Source organism: Lygodium microphyllum, chromosome 27 (assembly GCF_053477565.2).
Source record: "Lygodium microphyllum isolate KBCC chromosome 27, Lygodium_microphyllum_v1.1.10, whole genome shotgun sequence".
Classification (NCBI taxonomy): Eukaryota; Viridiplantae; Streptophyta; class Polypodiopsida; order Schizaeales; family Lygodiaceae; genus Lygodium; species Lygodium microphyllum.
The window spans coordinates 129,779,195-129,789,194 of record NC_141161.1 but is presented as its reverse complement, the minus strand read 5'-3'; positions in this window follow the sequence as shown (position 1 = coordinate 129,789,194).

Genomic DNA, 10,000 nt, shown 5'->3' with positions numbered 1-10,000 from the left:
CGGGGTGCTGTGGAGGGAGCGGGGTTTTTCGAGGTGGGGTGCGGGGGGGCGTCGTGGGGGGGTGCGCCGTGTCGTGGGGGGTGACGCGGGGTGGGGTGGGTCGAGCGGGGTTTTCGGAGGCGTGGAGGGAGCGGGGTTTTTCGAGGTGGGTGCGGGGGGGGCGTTGTGGGGGGGTGCGCCGTGTCGTGGCGGGTGACGCGGGGTGGGGTGGGTCGAGCGGGGTTTTCGGAGGCGTGGCGGGGTGCTGTGGAGGGAGCGGGGTTTTTCGAGGTGGGGTGCGGGGGGGCGTCATGGGGGGGTGCGCCGTGTCGTGGGGGGGTGACGCGGGGTGGGATGGGTCGAGCGGGGTTTTCGGAGGCGTGGAGGGAGCGGGGTCTTTCGAGGTGGGTCCGGGGGGGCATTGTGGGGGGTGCGCCGTGTCGTGGCAGGTGACGCGGGGTGGGATGGGTCGAGCGGGGTTTTCGGAGGTGTGGCAGGGTGCTGTGGAGGGAGCGGGGTTTTTCGAGGTGGGGTGTGGGGGGGCGTCATGGGGGGGTGCGCCGTGTCGTGGGGGGGTGATGCGGTGTGGGGTGAGTCGAGCGGGGTTTTCGGAGGCGTGGTGGTGTGGCGTGGAGGGAGCGGGGTTTTTCGAGGTGGGGTGCGGGGGGGCGTCGTGGGGGGGTGCGGTGGGGTGGGGGGATGCGCCGTGTCGTGGGGGGTGACGCGGGGTGGGGTGGCGGGGGGCGTCGTGGGGGGGTGCGGTGGGGTGGGGGTGCGCCGTGACGCGGGGTGGGGTGGGTCGAGCGCGGTTTTTGGAGGCGTGGCAGGGTGGTGTGGAGGGAGCGGGGTTTTTCGAGGTGGGGTGCGGGGGGGCATCGTGGGGGGGTGCGGTGGGGTGGGGGGGTGCGCTGTGTTGTGGGGGGTGACGCGGGGTGGGGTGGGTCGAGCGGGGTTTTTCGAGGTGGGGTGCGGGGGGGGGGATATGCGCCGCGTCGTGGGGGGCTGCGGTGGGGTGGGGGGGTGTGCCGTGTCGTGGGGGGGCTGACGCGAGGTGGGGTGGGTCGAGCGGGGTTTTCGGAGGCGTGTTGGGGTGGTGTGGAGGGAGCGGGGTTTTCCGAGGTGGGGTGCGGGGGGGCATCGTGGGGGGGTGCGGTGGGGTGGGGGGGTGCGCCGTGTCCTGGGGGAGTGACGCGGGGTTGGGTGGGTCGAGTGGGGTTTTTCGAGGTGGGGTGCGGGGGGGGGGATATGCGCCGCATCTTGGGGGGGTGCGGTGGGGTGTGGGGGGTGTGCCGTGTCGTGGGGGGTTGACACGAGGTGGGGTGGGTCGAGCGGGGTTTTCGGAGGCGTGGTGGGGTGGTATGGAGGGAGCGGGGTTTTTCGAGGTGGGGTGCGGGGCGGCGTTGCTGGGGGGTGCGCCATGTCGTGGGGGGGTGACGCGGGGTGGGGTGGGTCGAGCGGGGTTTTCGGAGGCATTTGTGGTGTGGCGTGGAGGGAGCGGGGTTTTTCGAGGTGGGGTGCGCGGGGGGCGTCGTGGGGGGGTGCGGTGGGGTGGGGGGGTGTGCCGTGTCATGGGGGAGTGATGCGGGGTTGGGTGGGTCGAGCGGGGTTTTTCGAGGTGGGGTAGGGGGGTGGGGGATATGCGCCGCATCGTGGGGGGGTGCGGTGGGGTGTGGGGGGTGTGCCGTGTCGTGGGGGGGCTCACGCGAGGTGGGGTGGGTCGAGCGGGGTTTTCGGAGGCGTGGTGGGGTGGTCTGGAGGGAGCGGGGTTTTTCGAGGTGGGGTGCAGGGGGCATCGTGGGGGGTGCGGTGGCGTGGAGGGTGCGCCGTGTCGTGGGGGGGTGAGGTGGGGCATGGTGGGTCGAGCCTGGTTTTTGGAGGAGTAGTGGGGTGCTGTGGATGGAGCGGGGTTTTTCGAGGTGGGGTGGGGGGGGAGGCGCCACGTCGTAGGGGGGTGCGGTGGGGTGGGGGGGTGTGCCGTGTCGTGGGGGGTGATGCGGGGTGTCGCGATGCCCCCTCCCCCCCACCATGCCCCGACATGTCGTGACACGCCCCCTCCCCAACATAACATGACAACCCCCCTCCCCCCCCCATGACATCCCCCAATCCCCCATGACACGACACGACGCGATGCGCCCCCCATGACGTCCCCCCCTCAAAAATTCACCTCCCCCCTCAACACACACCACCCCACCCCTCCCCCCCTCAAAAATTCGGCCCCCCCATGACATCCCCCCCCACCCCCCATGACACGACGCGACGCGACGCGCCCCCCTATGACACGACACGACGCGACGCGCCCCCCCCTTCCCCCCTCAACACACACCACACCATGTTGCGACGTGCCGCGTCCCCCCCATGACATCCCCACCCCACCCCCCCCCCCCCCCCCCCCCCCACCCATGACACGACACGATGCGACGCGCCTCCCCCCCACGACATCCCCCCCCATGGGATCCCCCCCCTCCCCGCCCCCCCATGACACGACACGATGCGACGTGCCACCCTCCCCTTAACACACACACCCACCCAACGCAATGTCCCCCCCCCCCCCCCCCCCCAACACACACCACACCATGTGGCGACGCACCCCTGCCCCCCCTCCCCCCACGCCCCATGGCTTGACACGACGCGAAGTGATCCCCTCCCCTTAACACACCCACCCACCCTCCATGACGCCCCCTCAAAAATTCGCCCCCCCCCCTCAACACACACCACACCACACCACCCCTCCCCCCTCCAAAATTCACCCCCCCATCTCAACACACACCACACCACGCCTCCCCCCCCCCCTCAAAAATTCACCCCCCCTTCAAAATGCGGCTTTGTCCACGGTGTGGTGTGGTGTGTATTGGGGGGGGCGCCGCACGTTGCGACATGATGTGGTGTGTGTTGAGGGGGGAAGGGGGAGGGGGGGCACGTCGCGTCGTGTCGTGTCATGGGGGGATGTCATGGGGGGGTACGTCGCGTCGTGTCGTGTCATGGATGGGGAGGTGGGGTGGGGATGTCATGGGGGGGGGGGCGGCACATCGTGACATGGTGTGGTGTGTGTGGAGGGTGAAGGGGGAGAGGGGGGCACGTCGCATCGTGTCGTGTCATTGGAGGGTGGGGGGATGTCATGGGGGGCGCGTCACGTCGTGTTGTATTATGGGTGGGGGGGATATCATGGTGAGGGGGGGCGAATTTTGGAGGGGGGGAGAAGGGGGGAGGGTGGGGGGGCCGAATTTTGAAGGGGGGCGAATTTTTGAGGGGGGGGGAAGGGGTGGGGTGGGGTGGTGTGTGATCAGGGGGGGGCAAATTTTGGAGGGGGGGAGGGGTGGTGTGGTGTGGTGTGTGTTGAGGGGGGGGGGGAGGGGTGGTGTGGTGTGGTGCGTGTTGAGGGGGGAAAGGGGTGGGTGTGTGTGTTAAGGGAAGGGAAGCACGTCGGATCGTGTCATGTGATGGGGCGGGGGGGGGGAGGGGGGCATTGCGACATGGTGTGGTGTGTGTTGGGGGGGGGCATCGCGGTGGGTGGGTGTGTGTGTTAAGGGGAGGAGGGTGGGGTGGGGTGGTGCGTGATGGGGGGGGTGGGCGAATTTTGGAGAGGGGGGGGAGGGGTGGTGTGGTGTGGTGTGTGTTGAGGGGGGGGGAGGGAAGGGTGGGGAGGTGTGTATTGAGGGGGGGGGGAGGGGTGGTGTGGTGTGGTGTTTGTTGGGGGGGGGGGAGATTCTTTGGGGGGGGGGGGTGTGGTGTGTGTTGAGGGGGGGGGGTGGGGTGGTGTGTGTTGAGGGGGGGGTGGGCGAATTTTGTGGGGGGGGAGGGTGGTGTGGTGTGTTGAGGGGGGGCGAATTTTTGAGGCGGGGGGGGGGGGGGAGGGGTGGTGTGGTGTGGTGTGGTGTGTTGAGGGGGGGGAGGTGGGGGGCGGTGGAATTTCTGGGGGGGGGGAGGGGTGGTGTGGTGTGGTGTGTGTTGAGGGGGGGGGGCGAGGGTGGGGAGGTGTGAATTGAGGGGGGGGGGATTTTTGGGGGGGGGGACGGGTGGTGTGTGTTGGGGGCGGGGGGGGGGAGGGTGGTGTGGTGTGTTGAGGGGGGGGGGAGGGGTGGTGTGGTGTGGTGTGGTGTGGTGTGTTGAGGGGGGGGAGGTGGGGGGCGGTGGAATTTCTAAGGGGGGGGGGAGGGGTGATGTGGTGTGGTGTGTGTTGGGGGGGGGAAGGGTGGGGAGGTGTGTATTGAGGGGGGGGGGGCGAATTTTTGGGGTGGGGGAGGGGTGGTGTGTGTTGGGGGTGGGGGGGGCAAATTTTGGAGGGGGGGGAGGGGTGGTGTGGTGTGGTGTGTGTTGAGGGGGGGGGGGGCGAATTTTTTGGGGGGGGGGGGTGGGGTGGTGTGTGTTGGGGGGGGGCGAATTTTTTGGGGGTGGGGGGGGAGGGGTGGGGTGGTGTGTGTTGAGGGGGGGCGAAATTTGGAGGGGGGAAGGGGAGGGGTGGTGTGGTGTGGTGTGGTGTGTGTTGGGGGGGGGGGGGTTTTAAGGGGGAGGATTTTTGAGGGGGGGGAGGGGTGGTGTGGTGTGTGTTGGGGGGGGGGGGATTTTTAAGGGGGGGTGTGGTGTGTGTTGGAGGGGGGGCGGGTGGGGTGGTGTGTGTTGAGGGGGGGGGGAATTTTTGGGGGGGGGGGAGGGGTGGTGTGGGGTGGTGTGTGTTGAGGGGGGGGCGAATTTTGGAGGGGGGGGAGGAGGGGTGGTGTGGTGTGGTGTGTGTTGAGGGGGGGGGGGCGAATTTTTGGGGGGGGAAGGGGCGAAATTTGGAGGGGGGGCGAATTTTTGGGGGGGGGGAGGGGTGGGGTGGTGTGTGTTGAGGGGGGGCGAAATTTAGAGGGGGGGAAAGGATGGGGTGGTGTGGTGTGGTGTGGTGTGTGGTGAGGGGGGGGGGGATTTTTGAGGGGGGGGGGGAGGGGTGGTGTGGGGTGGTGTGTGTTGAGGGGGGGGGGGGGGGGTAAATTTTGGAGGGGGGGGAGGGGTGGTGTGGTGTTGTGTGTGTTGAGGGGGGGGCCAATTTTTTGGGGGGGGGGGGAAATTTGGAGGGTGGGGAGGGGTGGTGTGGTGTGTGTTGAGGGGGGGGGGGGGAATTTTTGAAGGGGGGCGAAATTTGGAGGGGGGGCGAATTTTTGGGGGGGGGGGTGGGGTGGGGTGGTGTGTGTTGGGGGGGGGGGGCGAAATTTGGAGGGGGGGAAGGGGAGGGGTAGTGTGGTGTGGTGTGGTGTGGTGTGTGTTGAGGGGGGGGGGGATTTTTGATGGGGGGAGGGGTGGTGTGGTGTGTGTTGAGGGGGGGGGGGAAATTTTTGGGGGGGGGGGGAGGGGTGGTGTGGGGTGGTGTGTGTTGAGGGGGGGGGCGAATTTTGGAGGGGGGAGGGGTGGTGTGGTGTCGTGTGTGTTGAGGGGGAGGGGGGCCAATTTTTGGGGGGGGGAAATTTGGAGGGGGGGGAGGGGTGGTGTGGTGTGTGTTGAGGGGGGGGACGGGTGGTGTGGTGTGTGTTTTGGGAGGGGGGGTGGGGTGGTGTGTGTTAAGGGGGGGAGGGGTGGTGTGGGGTGGTGTGTGTTGAGGGGGGGGGAGGGGTGGTATGGTGTGGTGTGTGTTGAGGGGGGGGGGGGAGAATTTTTTGGGGGGCAAGGGGCGAAACTTGGAGGGGGGGGGGGGAGGGGTGGGGTGGTGTGTGTTGAGGGGGGGGCGAAATTTGGAGGGGGGGAAGGTGAGGGGTGGTGTGGTGTGTGTTGAGGGGGGGGGGAGGGGTGGTGTGGTGTGTGTTGAGGGGGGGGGGGGGAAATTTTTGGGGGGGGGGAGGGGTGGTGTGGGGTGGTGTGTGTTGAGGGGGGGGCGAATTTTGGAGGGGGGGAGGGGTGGTGTGTGTTGAGGGGGGGGCCAATTTTTGGGAGGGGGGGGGGCAAAATTTGGAGGGGGGGGGGAGGGGTGGTGTGGTGTGGTGTGTGTTGAGGGGGGGGAGGGAATTTTTGAGGGGGGGGAAGGGGTGGTGTAGTGTGGTGTGTGTTGAGGGGGGGGGGAGGGGTGGTGTGTGTTGAGAAGGGGGGAGGGTGGGGGGGCCGAATTTTGGAGGGGGGTGAATTTTTGAGGGGGGGGTGTTGAGAATCAGCAATCACACTCAAACAGCCTCTTTGTATGGAGTCTCAGGGTCAAGGACATGCAGGGTACATTATCCCATATGCACAATGGTGCCTACTGCAGTTTCCTACTTTCCTATAAAGCATTGTACTTGCTTTCTTTCTTAATGCAATGATAGTACTCTTTTCATTTCAGTAAAGTGTCAATGTCATTGTCCACATACACAAGATTGTGTTTATGAGTCCAAGTCTCAATCTTGGAACCTAATTCATTTGTGAAACAAACAGTGTCCATTCCATCATGAGTCTACACTTCTCCTTCCATCCTCCATAGCTTCCGGTTATGTCATGCTCTAGATCCCGCATTTCTAACATGGTATCAGAGCCCAGTTGGGCATGGCATTGCTTCTCCAGCCTCTCTTGATTCTTCTGAACCTCCATCCAGCTCAATGTCAGCTCATGACTTCATCTCCCAACTCTACTCTCACTGAAGCTTCCATGGCAGCCATAGCCAGCAGCACCCTATCAGATTGAACTGCTTATATCTCACTCCACAGGTCAAATCTCTTACAGCTTCCTTCTGGAAAAGTATTCCCCAACTCATAAAGCTTCTCTGTATCACATCAATCCAGGACATTGGACCATCTGGAGCTCAGCATTGTGAAAATCCCAAATCTCTGTTCTGTGTCTGCCATAGCCAGACAGGACCTACCTTGCTTGGAGCTTCCATAACTCTTCAACCAGGCCATTTCAGCCCACGATTTCTTCTGGAGAGTTGTTCCTCTGCTCAAGGCGTTTCATCTTGGCACAACAATCAATGACATTGATGCTCCTTGGCTCCAGCATTGCAGAAATTCGATCACGCTGTCCAGATCTGCGCCGAATCTGTTCGCGGCACCTGCGCGCCTTATACTGACCACGATCTGCACAATCTTCATGGGGCTTTGGTAGCCCATGACATAAGCTTCCTAGATATGTAAAAAGTTTTAAAAATGATGCACTGTAGCTCCTGCAATAAGCAAAAAACCAGGCCTCTGTCTCAGAAACCCTAAATCCACCATAGCCAAAAGCTTCAAAATCTTGACATTTTTCACTGTTTCTCTCACTGAAGTTATTAACAGTGATTTTAATCACTGAGCAATACTCTCTGAAGTTCGTTAAAGTACTGTCACTCAGATCTGACGACATCAACATCAAATCAAGAAGGGGAAGATCACTTGGAGTAAAAGACTTTTGCAGATTTGGTATTCATTGACACTCAGTTAGTGCTTTTTAGCACTTGTGTCTCTCAATCAATTCTTCTGTTGCTCAAATCTAATAAAGTCTGAAGTTGATTTGCTACTGTTCCCGTAAATCTAACATGGGCAAAGACTCGCCAAATGCTCGATTCAAAGTAGTCGGATTCCACACTTGGCAAACCCGCATCAAGCTCATCCTGATGAAGAAGGGTCTCTGGGCCATCACAAATGGCAAAGAGAAGAAACCTCGGGACGCGGACCTTGCAACTACTTGGCAAAAGAATGATGACAGAGCCCAGGCCATTATCAAATTGGAGCTAGATGACAGTTATATCCATCACGTGGATAACTGTGAGACCTCACAGGATACATGGAAAAGACTTGACACCCTGTTCGGTGCACAATCTAAATCATCAAAGTATGGTCTCCTAATTGAATTCTTCAGGCTTGAAATGAAGTCCAGCACATCACTTGCCACACATCTTAATTACATGGAAGGACTCCTAACCCAACTTGCAGGAATCAACATTAAAATGGATGAAGATGTTTGCATCGGTGTTCTACTTAAGAGCTTGCCTCCTGAATATAATAACGTATCAACAACTTTAATCAACATGCCAAATCCTGAACTTGTTGACATCCAGGCATCACTATTAGAAGAAGAAAAGAAGCTGAAAACTAAAGAAGAACCAAGTACCTCTAGAGATGAGCATGCATTATATGTTGGCAACAGGTACAAAGGCAAGAAAGATCAGCTCTTTTGTGACTTCTCCTTGTACTCTCATAATTCTGATAGACTGTTTTAATAGCCTTGTATTTTCCTTGCCCTAATGTTTCCTGCCATAAGCTTTGTAAACTCCTTATGTAACTTGGCATTACAGTCCCTGTACACTTTGTGAGGCCCCTATTACAGCCTCTGGATGTCCACCATGTTTATGGTACCCACACTTAGCTTTTTCTGCAACAGCCTCTGGATGTCCACCATGTTTATGGTACCCACACTTAGCTTTTTCTGCAACAGCCTCTGGTGTTTTGCCATGTCTGTGGTATACCCACACTTTGCAGGTGGTTCTCATTACAGCCTCTACACACTTTGTGCCTTTCCTAGTTGTGATTGAGGAGGGGTGTTGAGAATCAGCAATCACACTCAAACAGCCTCTTTGTATGGAGTCTCAGGGTCAAGGACATGCAGGGTACATTATCCCATATGCACAATGGTGCCTACTGCAGTTTCCTACTTTCCTATAAAGCATTGTACTTGCTTTCTTTCTTAATGCAATGATAGTACTCTTTTCATTTCAGTAAAGTGTCAATGTCATTGTCCACATACACAAGATTGTGTTTATGAGTCCAAGTCTCAATCTTGGAACCTAATTCACTTGTGAAACAAACAGTGTCCATTCCATCATGAGTCTACACTTCTCCTTCCATCCTCCATAGCTTCCGGTTATGTCATGCTCTAGATCCCGCATTTCTAACAGGGGGGAAGGGGTGGGGTGGGGTGGTGTGTGATCAGGGGGAGGCAAATTTTGGAGGGGGGGAGGGGTGGTGTGGTGTGGTGTGTGTTGAGAAAGGGGGGAGGGGGCGAATTTTTGAGGGGGGTGGAGGGGTGGTGTGGTGTGGTGTGGTGTGTGTTAAGGGGGGGGGAGGGGTGGGTGTGTGTGTTAAGGGGAGGGGGGCACGTCGCGTCATCTCATGTCATGGGGCGGGGGGGGGGGAGGGGGGCGTGGCAACATGGTGTGGTGTGTGTTGGGGGGGGGGTATCGCGGTGGGTGGGTGTGTGTGTTAAGGGGAGGGGGGTGAGGTGGGGTGGTGTGTGATGACGGGGGGGGCGGATTTTGGAGAGGGGGGGAGGGGTGGTGTGTGTTGAGGGGGGGGCGGGGAGGGCGAAATTTTTGAGGGGGGGAGGTGTGGGGTGGTTTGTGTTGAGGGGGGGGGGCGAATTTTGGAGAGGGGGGAGGTGGTGTCGTGTGGTGTGTGTTGAGGGGGGGGCGGTGGAAATTTTGAGGGGGGGGAGGGGTGGTGTGGTGTGTGTTGAGGGGGGGGCCAAATCTTTTAGGGGGGGGGAGGGGTGGTGTGGTGTGGTGTGGTGTGTTGAGGGGGGGGGGGTGGGGGGCGGTGGAATTTTTGAGGGGGGGGAGGGGGTGTGTGGTGTGGTGTGTGTTGAGGGGTGGGGGAGGGGTGGGGTGGTGTGCGTTGAGGGGGGGGGGGGCGAATTTTTGGGGGGGGAGGGGTGGTGTGGTGGGGTGTGTGTTGAGGGGGGGGGAGGGGTGGGGTGGTGTGTGTTGAGGGGGGGGCAAATTTTTGGGGGGGGAGGGGTGGTGTGGGTTGGTGTGTGTTGGGGGGCGGGCCAAATTTTTGAGGGGGTGGGGGAGGGGTGTGTGGTGTGGTGTGTGTTGAGGGGGGGGGCCGAATTTCTGAGGGGGGGGAGGGGTGGTGTGGTGTGGTGTGTTGACGGGGGGGTGGGGGGCGGTGGAATTTTTGAGGGGGGGGAGGGGTGGTGTGGTGTGTGTTGAGGGGGGGGGAGGGGTGGGGTGGTGTGTGTCGAGGGGGGGGGAAAATTTTTGGGGGGGGAGGGGTGGTGTGGGGTGGTGTGTGTTGGGGGGGGGGGAGGGGTGGTGTGGTGTGGTGTGTGTTGAGGGGGGGGGAGGGGTGGGGTGGTGTGTGTTGAGGGGGGTGGCGAATTTTTGGGGGGGGTA